The following is a 9,688-nucleotide window of genomic DNA, read 5'->3' on the forward strand; positions in this document are numbered from 1 at the left end:
ACCTTGACTATATATATCATTCTAGATACACATACATTTTCTCTGTATGTTGGTATTTTTTATATTTTACATTTTTCCTGTGTGTATATTTTCATTTTTTAAACATAATTTTAGGTGCAATAGTTAATTTTCTATTTATGTCACCACATAAAAAGATAAAGATTCATAATGTTGGGGTAGAAATGGTTATATATTATAGAAATTAATTAATAATAACTGATGGGATGAGTAATCATATTTCTGAAATGAGGTTGGAAGTGGCAAAATGAGAATTAGTTAAATAAATCATTCACTAATAAAATAAACTGATTCTCCCAACACATCACAGTTTTGACCCCAACTAATAAAGTATGTTGGAAGTAAAAATGAAAATTAGCATTTTAATGATAAGCATAAGAAAAACTGAATGAGTTCAAACCAAGAGCAGTCTACAAATATTTGAAAAATTATAAAATATATTAAGTAGGACTTTATATTGCAGTTTACAGATTATCCAAATTATAGCTATATTTATTCCATTGTTCCCATCCTTAGATCCTTTTGGCAGTTCTACTTCTCTGGAGATATTATCTACATATTTAAATATATGTCGTAAATAAAATTTATAAAGTCATTTAGGAATACCAGTTGCAAACCTATTATTAACATTAAATATGTTTTAATGTGATCCATTGCCAAAGCTCATGTGCCATATGTCAAGTTATGAGTTATTAATATAACAGGAAAACTATCACTCCTTATTTCTCTCTTCAGAGCAATTATTCTTACAAAGTTGCCCTTATCTGTTGAAATAAGCTGAAAATATTAGATACAAAAAAGAAACTAATCCAAGCAAAATGGCAAGACACACTTATTAATTATAAATAAAATTGAAAGCTATTCTGTCTCATATTAAGAAATATCAAGCAAGACTGCATGACATTTATGTGGGGAGATAATGTTTGTAGAGAAAATAATTTATATGTATATTTATGTCAAGACAGAGAGTACGTTTTATTCACCAGAACTCCTCTTAGAAAAAGCACTGTATTATTGGAAGAAAGAGTGTGATAAGCTGCAATGATAAAGTTAGTGAGAAATTCATCACCAAGGGCCTACTATTAAAATGTTACATAAAACAAAAAGAGGAATTATTATCTTTCTCCTGTGAGAAGTGAAGGGAAGGGAGGAGGCTGATGGGGGAAGCAGCCCAAATTACTGATACTAAATTTTTCATTGACCTTGAAACAAATTCAAGATATGTTGAATTTAAGAAAATAAATAAATATAATATTTCTAGGACATGGAGAGTCATGAACCTGACCATGCTTCTTATATTTATATAAGAAACTTTAGGTGATTCATTGCTTCTTTTCATTAATTATAAAAATGGTAAATGCCACTGTCTTTTCTATTTATTGTTTATTCATTTATTCATTTATATTCATCCTCTCAAGGACTTTTCTCTTAAAAAAAATCAAGTATACTATAAAAATACTGCTTAATATTTAAATATAAAGGAACCTTATTAAAAATATGTGTATGGAAACACTAGAAGACAAATACCATACTTACATTATCTCATAATATCGCTGAGCAATATTACAAAGAAGAAGACTTCAAATTCATTGACAACGCTCCCATTCAAAGGCAGGGTCTGTATGCATCGCTTTGATTCTGAGAAGACTAAAGAGCTTCAACCTAGGGCGTACAGAGGAAAGAAAGCTATGTGCCTTGCAAAGCTAGATCATAAAAACCACGCATCTTCCACGTGGTTCTCCTGGAAAATTTGCTCTTTGGAACTCCCACCCCCTAATTTGTACACTCCTACTTAGAACCCAGATGACATGTTCAGAGAAACCCAAACTACATGGAGAGGTCAGAGGCAGATACTCATATCAATACACTCAACTGAGCCAGTCCATCAGCCCAGCCCAGAGACTTGTGAGTAAAGAAGCTATCTTGGAAGTCTTTCCAGCCAAGGACCCAGATACTGTGGAGCAAAAAAGAGCCATCCTCCCTATGTCATATCCTAACCATGACTCACAGACTCTATGAGCAAATAAATTGATTCTTTTTTAAACCTTAATTCTTCAGTGGTATATAACATAGCAGCATTCACTACTAAGGTTAGGAATAAAAGAAATGGAACCAGTTCAAACCAAGAACAGGCTACAGATATTTGCAAAATAATAAAATATACTGATAGGCTTTTATATTGTAATTCATAAATTATCCAAATTATAGCCATATTTAACCCACTGTTCCCATATTCATCAACTGGGTAAACCCAGAGAGGCATGGAAATAAGAGCTACAAGTGAGAGCAAATTGAACAGCCCCTGTAAAGTTGAAAAACAGACAGTGTTTAGGGACCTTTCTTGTGACACGGTTCCAACATCATTTACGTTGCACCACATACAGTAATTCAATGAGCCTTTCCACCATCTGTACCTACTATCAGATATCAAACATGTATACAGAAAGACTTCAAAAATAGCACAATGTATTAAGAATCTATATATTTAAACATCCATTTACTTAATACACTCAGGGTCATCTATAGATCAGTAAATCAGCAATTTATTTTCCCATTTTTCATACAGGTAACTCACTAGCAGTACAAGCTGAACCAATTATATTTAAAAGTTATTCTGAATTTGGACTAAAAACATTTAGATTGTAAACCAAACATTAAAATGGACTTTACAAATAAAACTGTAAATGAAAAAGATTCTAGCTACCTTCTCAGTAAAGTGGATCGATACAAGTTTAGTCTCTAAAAGTATCTTTTTAAAAATTATTCTTCTTTGTTATTCTTAATCTATTTACATAAACTCTGTCAATGGACATTTATGATTTAACTGAAATCAAATTTTTTCAGCATATTTACATAAAACATATTTTTTAACTGCTTCAACTGCATCTTAGAAACAAAAAATACAAAATATTTGTTAAATAATAATTTAACATCATTAACATCTAATAAGAGACTGCCTGGTTGTTTTCAAATGATAAGTCATTTGCACTTAATTGATTTTTCCATCATGGATTATGATTTCTTATATATACCACATTCAGAGATATAACACAGATACTTTGAAATATTGAGTTTCAAATTAGGAACTCTCAATACTTTCCTTAAAATATAATTTAATGTGAAATAAAAGTTTTAAAATTAAAATGTTATTAGATCATTAATAGTTATGCTTTTTCCCAGTGCCTCTGTCCTCAAAAATACCCTCCAATTATTTGTAGTTCTGTGATTGATGAAAGAAACAATGGGAAAGCAAGGTGAAAACTTTATAAGTTCTCTAAATGAAGTCATTATTCAACCATGAGGAATAGTAAATCTTGGTAAAGAGATCAATTACAAGTATCTCTGTATGTTCACACAGAATTGTATGTTTCCAGTAATGAACTCATATCACCATTAGAAAGGTTGGATATAAATCACTGAGATTTGATAAAATAAAATCCAAGGAACAAATTATTATTATTATTATTATTATTTGCTTTAGGTGTGCAAATAATGATTTCAATTTGTTCCAAGACACAATCATGAGTTTAAAGGAAGTTACTTTTTTGCTCATTTTTACCTTTAAATTTGGAGGCTTTTCTAGAAGCAGTAGACAATACAGTCCCATACAAATGGCACTATATTCTCTGACAAGTGAATCTAAATGTCTATCAATGTTTATTTTCATCAGGATGAAAGTACCCACTTTTCACAAAGAAGCCATCTAATATTTTAATCTAATTATTGTTTTATTCGATTATATGAAGATAAAACACTATGTGCTAAAGAAATATATTCAATCTGACGTTTCTGCAAGTTAATTTCCCCCACCAAGGTTAGTGAATCACCTCCCATTGACTTTCAATAACCTATACTCAGGCAATCTCCTGCAGATATCTTCTTAACTCACAAGCCTTGGATTCATGGAGTCAAGTCATGTCAAATCATTGAGGGCATTGTGATTGGAGCCTTATAGAATACTGCTTTCCTTCAAAAAATAAGCAATCTACTTTTTTCTTTTTCTTTCTTTTTTTACTTCAATCCAAAATATCTTTTTATAGGAAAGTTTAGAATATTTTCAGGGGATTGCATGATACAATAGCTTGGCAGTGAGAAAACAGCTTAGAGAACAGGACATAAGAGTGTGATATTTTTTATCTAGTGACCAATTGGGGAATTGATGGGGAAGAGTACAGTGAGCTGATATCCATATAGTATGTTCACAATACTTTTTGTTGGATGTACAGTGTATAACTAAGCACTGCTCTGCTTATATACATTTATAATATGGTCATACACTTATTTTTAAACCTACTGGATTTGGGTTTAGCCACTGCATAAATATTGGGCAATACAAGCCATAGTTTATTCAAATTACTTATTAAAAAGGAAAATGAAAGTGATGAAATATTACATGTTCTGACAATGTTCCACAAAACTTTTGTTATCTTCTTAAATATTTAAAGTAGCCTACTATGAGAATCTATACTGAATTTTTCTCGGCTATGTTAAAATCTTATAAATTCAGATATATTAGTTATGTTAATGTATAAAATTCATCCCCCTCTCAAATTAGCATATTACAATGACTCAAGGTATGCTTCTGATGGAGCAATGGTCTTCTTATAGTCATCCTTGAAATGGATTTTTGCTGTAACCTATTTATCTTAAAAGTGAAAGAAAAACTAAAAACAAAACATTGCTTCTCAGCCACTATAATTTCATTTTTACAAGTCACATCATTCTCATTTTTTCTGTTTTTCTTTTGCAAATTATTGGGAATAATTGTTGGGCTTCAGTGATTGTGGCACACGGGCTCAGTAGTTTTGGCACACGGGCTGTAGAGCATAGGCTCAGTAGTTGTGGCACATGGGCTTAGTTGCCCGTGGGATCTTAGTGGGATCTTCCCGGACCAGGGCTCAGACCCGTTTCCCCTGCATTGGCAGGCAGATTCTTAACCATTGCACCACCAGGGAAGCCCAAATTTGGCATATATTTTTTAAAACTAAAAATACTATTTTTAGTTTTAGAGATCACTTTTAATAGATTTAAATGAATTAGAGACAGTACAATAGTATTTAACAATGTTGCAGAAAATTGTTGCATTAAACTGCATTCGGATTCATTGATTAGGACAAGACTCTCAGTGTGACTCTAACAAGGGTCTTAGGAAAAGGAAAGGAATAGAGGTTGTTCCTTTTTCTCATTTCACTTCAGTTCACCTTCCTTCAGGGGAAGATACTGACACAGTTTTCAAAAATGAAGGTCCATGTCATATATTACATTAATGAAATAAACAACATTTAAAAGTGGACAGACTCTCCCATTATCAGAGTCACTGACAGGTATTGAAATATTATAGTAAACGTCATTCACTTGGAGAAAAAGCATAATGTAAACAGCCTGTGTTTGCCTTCAGCATTTTTTAGATCAAACTGGAATAATGTCTTAGAAAATTTAAAATCTTTTAATGCATAGAAATGACCACAGAGGAACTATTTTTCTTGCCATGAAAGCTAAGCTGTCTGTTGCCTTGAGGAGAAGAAAATAATGAATTTGGAAAGTGACATTCATATTTTAAATATTGCCAGACTTGGTGATTTGTTTTTTTTTATTTGCTATGTTCTAGTGTAACTTGGAAGAAACTGGAAATGAATACTGATTAGAAATTTAATCAAAGAGTAATGAAGGCTTTTTTGCTCTTTTTAAACCAATGTTATTACATTTTTTCCCAAAGTCCATGCCTCCTAACAAAAAAGTAATGAAATTAGGACTGCAATGCAAATTCACAAATGGCTATGGATTTGTAAATGTGCCTAAAATGTGCCAAGAGACTCTAATAAGATCACACTTCAAAATATATTTAGATTGTAAAATAGTTTGCAACCCAGAAGATTAAATGGTGAGCAAAAGTCAGTGATGTAATTCTAAGACCCAATGATTGAATTCATAGTTTTCTGTCTCTTCAACCTTCCCACTCTCCCTGACATTCAGCCTAGTGGCAGGCAGACAACAGACTAGTCACAATAGTATGTGTATTGACTATGATGAGAATGTTTCAGATGTTATAAGAACCATATAAGATGCACACTGAACCAACCCTTGTGGTTCACGGCAGTTATCCTAGAGAAAATTACATTTACGTCAGAGCCGTAACTTCTAACCTTAAATTCTTCCCCAAGGAAACCAGTCATCATTTGACTCTTTCTAATGTATAATCACATTTATTAAAATGAAACTTTGGTGTGTCAGAGTCTCAATAAATGCTTGGCAATGACGACGTTTCTTTTCTTCCAACAAATTTCAACGTATTTTATGCTGCTTTAGAAAACATTGCTTTTGTCAACTTAACACATTTACATAGTTTTAAAATCATGAATTATCACCATATGTACAATGAAAACTCTACCCCAAATACAAATAGCACTCTGCAAAAGCAATCACCTTAAATATTTTAGCCATTTCTTCACTTACCTATAAATTCTCAACATTACTTTTATCCTGCTCTGTCTTGATTATTCAGCTTCAGACACTATTGCTTTTTCTCCACAGAAGTTGAAAATTCAACACTCTTTACAACACTCACTTGACCACGAACATTCACATGTAAACAAAACACACTCTCCCACACAAACACACATATTCACAAAAGCATTTTCTTCCCTTATTTCCTTGGTATGGTTATATCACAATGTTGTCACTATTTATATTACAATGACAGAGATAAACTCTATACTAAAATTGCATTATTCACTGTATTATCATTTGTTACTCAGGATAATTTATTAAATATTAAGATTTGATTATTTGTTAATGTATCCATTACTAGTTCTTCCCAAACCAACCATTATATAAAACCTCTTTCAATATTATCACATACTTCTGGTAATCTCTCCAATTTTCATTTGTGGCTTTCAGAGACCTATGCCCCCTGGACTTTTGCCTTGGTACCATCTGCTCCACCATCACCCGAGACATTCCTCCATCTTTCTCAAGTGTTGACTACCTCTTGATGTTATCTCTTGTTTGGAGCTCACTTTCCAGGAACTTTTTGAGAAAGGATGAATAAAACGTACTTATTTTGATAACTTACATGTCGAAATATGTCTTTACTGTATATTCACATTAGTTAAAATCTTTCTGAGTTTATCACTCAAAGTTGCCAAGTGTTTTTCCTCAAGATTCCAAAGGCAGATCTTGTGTCCTACAATCTAATGTAGTGGCTTCAAAGCCATTCTGATTTCTGACCACTAGTATGTGACTAGCTTTTTCTCTCTGGAAACTCTTCTGAAATAGCATGTTCTCTGGTTGTTTCTTTTCATAGCTTCCTGTCCCTGTTTACGGAGGTAGCATTTTCTCTTGTCTCTGAAGGATATTAATTTTACCTTGATTCTCCTGCTCCTTTCATGACTTGTTCCCTTTAAATTGCTTTTCTTTCTCTTTGTTTGTTTCAGGATCCTCTTTCGTGTTGAAGACTCTGTTTTAACAAAATATGAAGATCTCTGGCTCTTATTAGATATTTTAGAATAGAGAAAAGATGAGTAGATGTTCTGTATTTATGGGCAGGAAACAGAGACCTTGGACTTAAGAGTAAAATGATCTAGCAAGGACCAATTAATTGCATTGTTAACCCCTGTAGTAAATGATGCCTCATTCACCTGTGCAGGCGTCAAAGGCAGTGGTAGGAAGAGCAGAAGCCTGGCTCCCAGAGTCCTGAGATTGGCGTACAGGACAGAGGTCGTAACTCTGGCCATTCTATGTGTAGACATTGTTATTCCCTTCCTGTTTTCAGTATAACTTCTAAACTCTATCCTCAACTGTGCTCAATATCCTGGAGCCCCTCTGTCAATTTCTGCATAGAATTATCCTTCTGTCTCCCTACTGTAAATACCAGGGGGAGGTAGGGGAGTGGGGTCTAACTGACCCTAAATGTGTTTAAGCACCAAATTCTCAGTCCCACTCCTAACTTCTGGAATCCCTGACCTTTCCAGATTTCTACAATATGAATTAACTTGCTTTTTGTCAATTTGTTAATCTTCAGGGACCTAGGTTTTAGTTTTCACTATTCTGATAAGTATCCATCAAGTGTTCATTTAACCAATTTTTTCTTTTTTCTTTTTTAGCATTTCTCCTCCACTGTTGCCTTCTCTCCATCTCTCTTTGCCTCCATAAGATTGGATTCTTTTTCAACTTTATTACTTTCATTTTTTCTGAAAATTTAGGAAAAAATCATGGAGATAAACACATGTACTCAATTGTTACCTATTTATGGAATCTTTAGGTTGAATACATACATGTTGCATATACACATACCTACATACATACATCTGCTGATGGATTTCCTCACATAAAATATTCCAATGTTGAGTCAGTCTTAAGTCATTACACCATTACCTATTACAAATCAACAATAGTATTGTCCTCACACCAATGCAACATTCATCTTGTGTTTCCCCAGGGTTTGACTCAAAGTAAGTATTTGTTGAATATAGATGCCTGACTGACTGATACACCACAAAGAAGTCTTGAGTCATTGAATTAAAACAAATTTTTTTGGAATATAGTTGATTTACAATGTTGTGTTCATTTCAGGTGTACAGCAAAGTGATTCAGTTATACATATACATACATATACTCTTTTTTAGATTCTTTCCTCATATAGGATATTACAGAGTATTGAGTAGAGTTCCCTATGCTATACAGCAGGTCCTTATTAGTTACCTATTTTATATATAATAGCATGTATATGTCAATCCCAATCTCCCAATTTATCCCTCCTCACTTACCCCCTAGTAACCATAAGTTTGTTTTCTACATCTGTAACTCTACTTCTGTTTTGTAGATACGTTCATTTGTACCTGTTTTTTAGATTCCACATATAAGCAATATCATATGGTATTTCTCTGTCTGACTTACCTCACTCAGTGTGACAATCTCTAGATCCATCCATATTGCTGCAAATGGCATTATTTCATTCTTTTTTATGGCTGAGTAATATTCCATTTTATATAGAGTCATTGAATTTTGTAGTTTGTGTCCTTATAATTATTATGCTGTGATTTTTTTCCAATAGAACAAGATTGCTATAAACCAATTCAGCAGAGTCTATTAGAAGACAGACATTCTCTTGATACTGCATGTATTAATTTTTTAAATTTTAAAACTAACTAGACTTTATTTATAGCATATAGAATTGTACTCATTTACAAAAACTGAATGTTTATATTTGTTATAAAAGATCTTCATTTTTACAAAATATCAGCATTTAACTCTATGTAAACACACTATTGATTCAGACCTTAAGATGAAGTTTATAAGGAAATTTAAAATTGAATTATCATATAATCCAGCAACTTCACTTCTGGGGATATACCCAAAAGAACTGAAAGGAGGTACTCGAACAGATATTTATATACTCATGTTTATAGCCACACTGTTCACAATAGCCAAAATGTAGAAACAACCCAACACATTTATTTTAAAATTTAGTTTGAACTTATTATTGTACATACACCAAACATTGTTCCAGGCACTGTGGCACTGTGCTCTACTTTCAAGCTCAGATGACTAAGGCTTTATACGAACTGGAAAGTTTCATTGCTTTCAGCAGAGCTGGCACATAGTTTGTTTGAAACCCTGATTATATAGAGAGACATTGTTGCACTCTCTAGACTTCCTGGTACATTGCATA

This window comes from Mesoplodon mirus (assembly GCF_964341445.2).
Source record: "Mesoplodon mirus genome assembly, chromosome: 3".
NCBI classification, from domain to species: Eukaryota; Metazoa; Chordata; class Mammalia; order Artiodactyla; family Ziphiidae; genus Mesoplodon; species Mesoplodon mirus.